Source organism: Bison bison, unplaced genomic scaffold (assembly GCF_000754665.1).
Source record: "Bison bison bison isolate TAMUID 2011002044 unplaced genomic scaffold, Bison_UMD1.0 scf7180017864130, whole genome shotgun sequence".
Taxonomy (NCBI): Eukaryota; Metazoa; Chordata; class Mammalia; order Artiodactyla; family Bovidae; genus Bison; species Bison bison.
Window position 1 is genome coordinate 1,803,464 of NW_011494702.1, and position 5,595 is coordinate 1,809,058.

Genomic DNA, 5,595 nt, shown 5'->3' on the forward strand with positions numbered 1-5,595 from the left:
CATATTGTATAAATTTAAAGTGAACGAGATTTGATAACTGTCTGTATTGCTAAATGGTCGCCACAGAAGGATAATTAGCACGTTCATCATGCTCATAATTATATGTGTGTGTGTATGAAAGTGTATTAAGATGCTTAGTCGTGTTCAGCTCTTTGTGACCCCATGGACTGTAGTCCATCAGAGTTCTACTCTGTCCATGGAATCCTCCAGGCAAGAATACTGGAGCGGGTAGCCATTCTCTTCTGCAGGGGATCTTCCAGACCCAGGGGTTAAACCCAGATCTCCTGCACTGCAAGCAGATTCTTTATTCTCTGAGCCACCAGGGAAGCCACTTATATGTGTATGGTGAGAACATTTAACATTTACTCTCTTAGCCGCTTTCAAGCATATAAGACAGTATTGTTACCTATAGTCACCACCAAGCTGAGTATTAGATCCCTTGTACTTATTCATCTCACTACTGGAAGTTTGTACTTGAAGAATTTTTCCCACACCTCTGGACTCTGATAACTACAATACTACTAGGTTTCTATGATTTTGACTTTTTTTTTTTTTTTCCAGATTCCACTTATAAGCAAGATTAAAGATTACTTGTCTTTCTCTGTCTGGCATTTCACTTGGCGTAATACCCTCAAGGAATGTCATATTGCCACAAATGCCAGAAGTTCCTTCTTTCTCAAAGTTGAATTATATATAAAAAATAAACATATATTCTATATACCCATTCTATTTGCATATATTTATATTATCTAAATGAAAAAATTTTAGTCTTTTACACTTGAGAATAATGTTTGCTATGGGATTATCATATATGACCTTTACCTTGTTGAGATACCTTCTTTTCCTATTAAAGTTTGCCACTTATTTGGGAAAAATAATGAACTTCAACATGAATATCTATATACATTTGAAAAATAATTGCATAATAGTATCTAGTCATGCCCTTTCTCCAGTGTATGGCAAATTGTTTATGCATGTGTGTGCTCAGTTACTTTAGTCATGTCTGACTCTTTGCAACCCTATAGGCTGTAGCCCGCCAGGCTCCTCTGTCCATGGGATTCTCCAGGCAAGAATACTGGACTGGGTTACCGTTTCTTCATTCAAATTTATGCACGAGAGGATACATGTACATTTTGCAATCTTCCTGAATACCCTGAGGTATGCAGTCACCAAGTTTAATGCACATAAAATCCAGTAGTAGTCAGTAAGTGTGAGACTCGCTATTTCTTCAATTTACAGGAACTTCTGATAATTTCCTTCTGAAAAAATTCATTCTACTCTACAACCAGGGACCAAGACTAGTAGAGAATAGATGGCTGACTCAGAGGACATATTCTTACTTCTAAAATATAAAGAGTAAAAAATTAATATAATTATTTCAGTTTAATTTTCATTACCAAAAGCAGAAATAATTTTTAATTTTTTAAAGTGAAACTTTTGCATTCTATGTAGTAATGTTTCATAGCATAATTATTAGGAACTAGGCCAAATATGTTTGCATGGTTCTTACATCAAAATTGAAAACTTTTTGTTCCTTCGTTAACCAATCTGTTGTGAACTTTTAACATAATAAGGTGTTGATTTTGTCAACCCCTATTTCTGCATCTATTGAGAAGATCCTATGATTTTCATCCTTCAGTCTTCTATTGTGGTGTACCTTGTTTATTTTTATATGATGAACCACCTTTGCACTCCAGGCACAGTCCCACTTGCTCACTGGTGTATGATCCATTCAATGTATGGCTGAATTTTAGTTGTTAGAATTTTGCTGAGAAAGTATGGATCTATCTTCATCAGAGACATCAGCCTATAGTTTTTGTTTCTTGCACCATCTTTATATGGCTTTGGTTTCAGTGTAATGGTGGTTTCATAAAATGAGTTTTGAAGTATTTCTTCCTCTTTAAATTTTTAGAAGAGTTTGAAAAATTTTGTACTAATTATGTTAAATGTTTGGTAGCATTCACCGTGAAAATATCTGGTCCTAGACTTACCTTTGTTGAGAGTTTTCTGATAACTACATCAGTATCATTAGTTGTTTTTAGTCTGTTCAGATTTTCTATTTTATGATTCAGCATTAGTAGATTATCTGTTTATCAGTATTTATGGATTTTCTCCAGGTTATTCAATCTGTTTTCCAAGTATATAATTATTTATAGTAGCTTCTTATGATACTTTGTAATTGTTGTGGTATGCTAAGTTGATTCAGTCATGTCTGACTCTTTGCAACCCTATGGACTGTAGCCTGCCAGGCTTCTTTGTCCATGAGGACTCTCCAGGCAAGAATACTGGAGTGGGTTGCCATTTCCTTCTTCAGGAGATCTTCCTGATCCAGAGATCAAAACCACATCTCTTATGTCTCCTGCATTGGCAGGTGGTTTCCTTATCACTAGCACCAGTAATTATGTGATGTGAAATTGGACTGTCTCCTTATGTATTTATAAATTTTAGTTGAGCCTCTCTCTCACACACACACACACACACAAAATATATATATATATATTTTTTTTTTTTCAAAAAACGACTCAGTTTCACTGATTTTTTTTTCCTATGACTATTCTAGTCTTTATTTCATTTATTCCTATTTTAATCTTTTTTTTTTCTTCTTCTAACTTTGGACTCAGTTCACTCTTTCTTTTCTAATTTCTTGAGGTGTAGAGTTAAGCTGTTTACTAGAGATTTTTCTTTTTTCTTAATGTAGGCATCTATTGCTCTCAACTTTCCTCTTACAACTGCTTTTGCTACATCCTGTATATTTTAGTACTTGTGTTTTTATTTTTGTTTGTCTCAAGATACTTTCTGATTTCCTTTGCAGTCTCTTTCCTAACCCAGTGATTGTTCATGTGTGTTGTTTAGTTTCCAACTATGTGTGCGTTTTCACTTTTCTTCCTGTAACTGATTTCTAATTTCATAGCACTGTAGTAATAATAGAAAAATAAACTGGATATGATTTCTATCTTAAATGTTTGAACACTGGCTTTATGGTTCAACATCTAATATATCTTGATGTTCTCAGCAATTATTGTATTGCTGCCTATTTCTCCCTAAATATCAATTATATTTTACTTTATATATTTAGCCACTCCAGTGTTATGAGCATATATATTTATAATAGTTGTATCTTGTGGATGAATTAACACCTTTATTGATACATGGTTACCTTCTTTGTCTTGTGATCAATTTTGACAAAAAGGTTTATTTTACCTGATGTAGGTAGAGCAACTCCTGTTCTCTTAAGGTTGCTGTTTGTATGGAATACATTTTTCCATCCCTTCACTTTCAATCTATTTGTGTCTTAAAACTAAAATGAGTCTCTTGTAGGCAGCATATTTCTAGATTTTTTTAAAAAATTAATCCACTCAGCCATTTTCTGTATTTTTTAAGGAGTCAATATTATTTTAACTAAAAATTTATAATAATTGTTTTAAACACTATGGAGTTATAGTTCAGTATTCCCTTAAAAATTGTTGAAGGAAGGGGTCCCCCTTCCAGGGCTCCAAGAGCGGGCTCTTGTCTAACACTCAGCATAGAATTGTCTAAGGAGATACGTGCTAACAAAACAAGAGACTTTATTGGAAGAAGGCACCCAGGCAGAGAGCAGCAGGGTAAGGGAATCCAGGAGAACTGCTCTACCATGTGGCTAGCAGTCTTGGGTTTTATGGTGATGACATTAGTTTCTGTGTTGTCTTTGGACAATCATTCTGATTCAGAGTCTTTCCTGGTGGTGCACACATCACTCAGCCAAGATGAATGCTAACGAGAGGGATTCTGGTAAGTGGACAGACATGCAGTGTCTCCTTTTGACCTTTCCTGAACTCTTCCAGTTGGTGGTTGCTTATTAGTTCCATAAAACAACTCATGCAAATGGTTACTAGAGAGCCTGACAAGGGGCGGGGGGGAGGTTTCAGTCAGTGTGCTTCCCCGAATTAAATCAACTGTATATGAAGCATAGCATATATGTTTTTGTTCAAATCTGTAGAGTGTGATACATTGCATATATATATATATATATATATATATAGTGACACAATTTTGTAACATACAATAATTTCATAAAATAATTAAGTTAAAATACCTATTTATTGTTTGGACATCATCAAAACTATACAAATTCATATGTGTTTTTCTTCAAGTTTATAATTATTTTTATTTTCTGAATGTTTTTCTGGTTTTCTTCTTGTTAATTGACATCTCTTCATGCATTCAAGTGCATGTGAAGTTGCTTCAGTCATGTCTGACTCTTTGCAACCCTATGGCCTAGAGTCTACCAGGCTCTCCTGTCCATGGGATTCTTCAAGCAGGAATATTGGAATAGATTGCCATTTCCTCCTCCAGGAAATCTTTCCAACCCAGGGATGAAACCCACATCCCTTATGTCTTCTGCATTTGGCAGATGGGTTCTTTACCACTCAGTTCAGTTCAGTCTGCCACTGTTTCCCCATCTTTTTGCCATGAAATGGTGGGACCAGATGCCATGATCTTAGTTTTCTGAATGTTGAGCTTTAAGACAATTTTTCACTCTCTTCTTACACTTTCATCAAGAGGCTCTTTAGTTCTTCTTCACTTTCTGCCATAAGGGTGGTTCATCTGCATATCTGGAGTTATTGATATTTCTCTCGGCAATCTTGATTCCAGCTTGTGCTTTCTTCAGCCCAGGGTGTCTCATGATGTACTCTGCACATAAGTTAAATAAGCAGGGTCACAATACACAGCCTTGATGTACTCCTTTTCCTATTTGGAACGAGTCTGTTGTTCCATGTCCAGTTCTAACTGTTGCTTCCTAAACTTGCATACAGGTGTCTCAAGAGGCAAGTCTTGTGGAATACCAGGTGGTCTGGTATTCCCATCTCTTTCAGAATTTTCCACAGTTTGTTGTGATCCACACAGTCAAAGGCTTTGGCATAGTGCCAGAAAATTCTTAGGGTTCTTCCTTGACAAAAGCAGCCCCCTGCCTGATCACCAAAACTCTTAAAACCATCCATAATTTTTTTTTCTCCAGTGAATTTAGTCAACTGTTAACTGTTTAAAGTTTTACTGTATCCTTTGTACAATGTACTCTTTTTTTTTTCTACAATATACTATTGCATAGAAATAATAGCTTATTCCTTTTTTAAAAAAGAGACCAAGATTAAGGGGAAAAGTGACTTTTTTTTTCATTTTAGAAAAGCTACATAAATAATTTTTGCAAATCTCATGGCATATTTGCAGTGGGTATCATTCTATTTATTTATAGAGGAAGAAATTGTGATTTAGCATGATTAAACCTGAAGTCACAGAGGTTGTATCGCTAAGACAGTGTATTCAGAATTTGAACCCCATTCTAAGTTCATAGTTCTGTTCTTCTGATTTTACAACTATATTGTGATACTGATGTTTCTCTTGATTTAACAAGAAAAAAAAATTTAAATGATCTTTAACTGGAGAAAAGCCATGCTGAGAGGGTAATAAGAAGGAAGGCCAGGGGTCTCCAAAAGGAGGAAATAGGATGCAAGAGTCAGATATTTTTAATCTCTCTCTTAAATGGCAGGAGAAACAAACAAGTGTTAGGTTTTTTCCCCTTCTCAATACAAATTTATTTATTTATTTATTTATTTATTT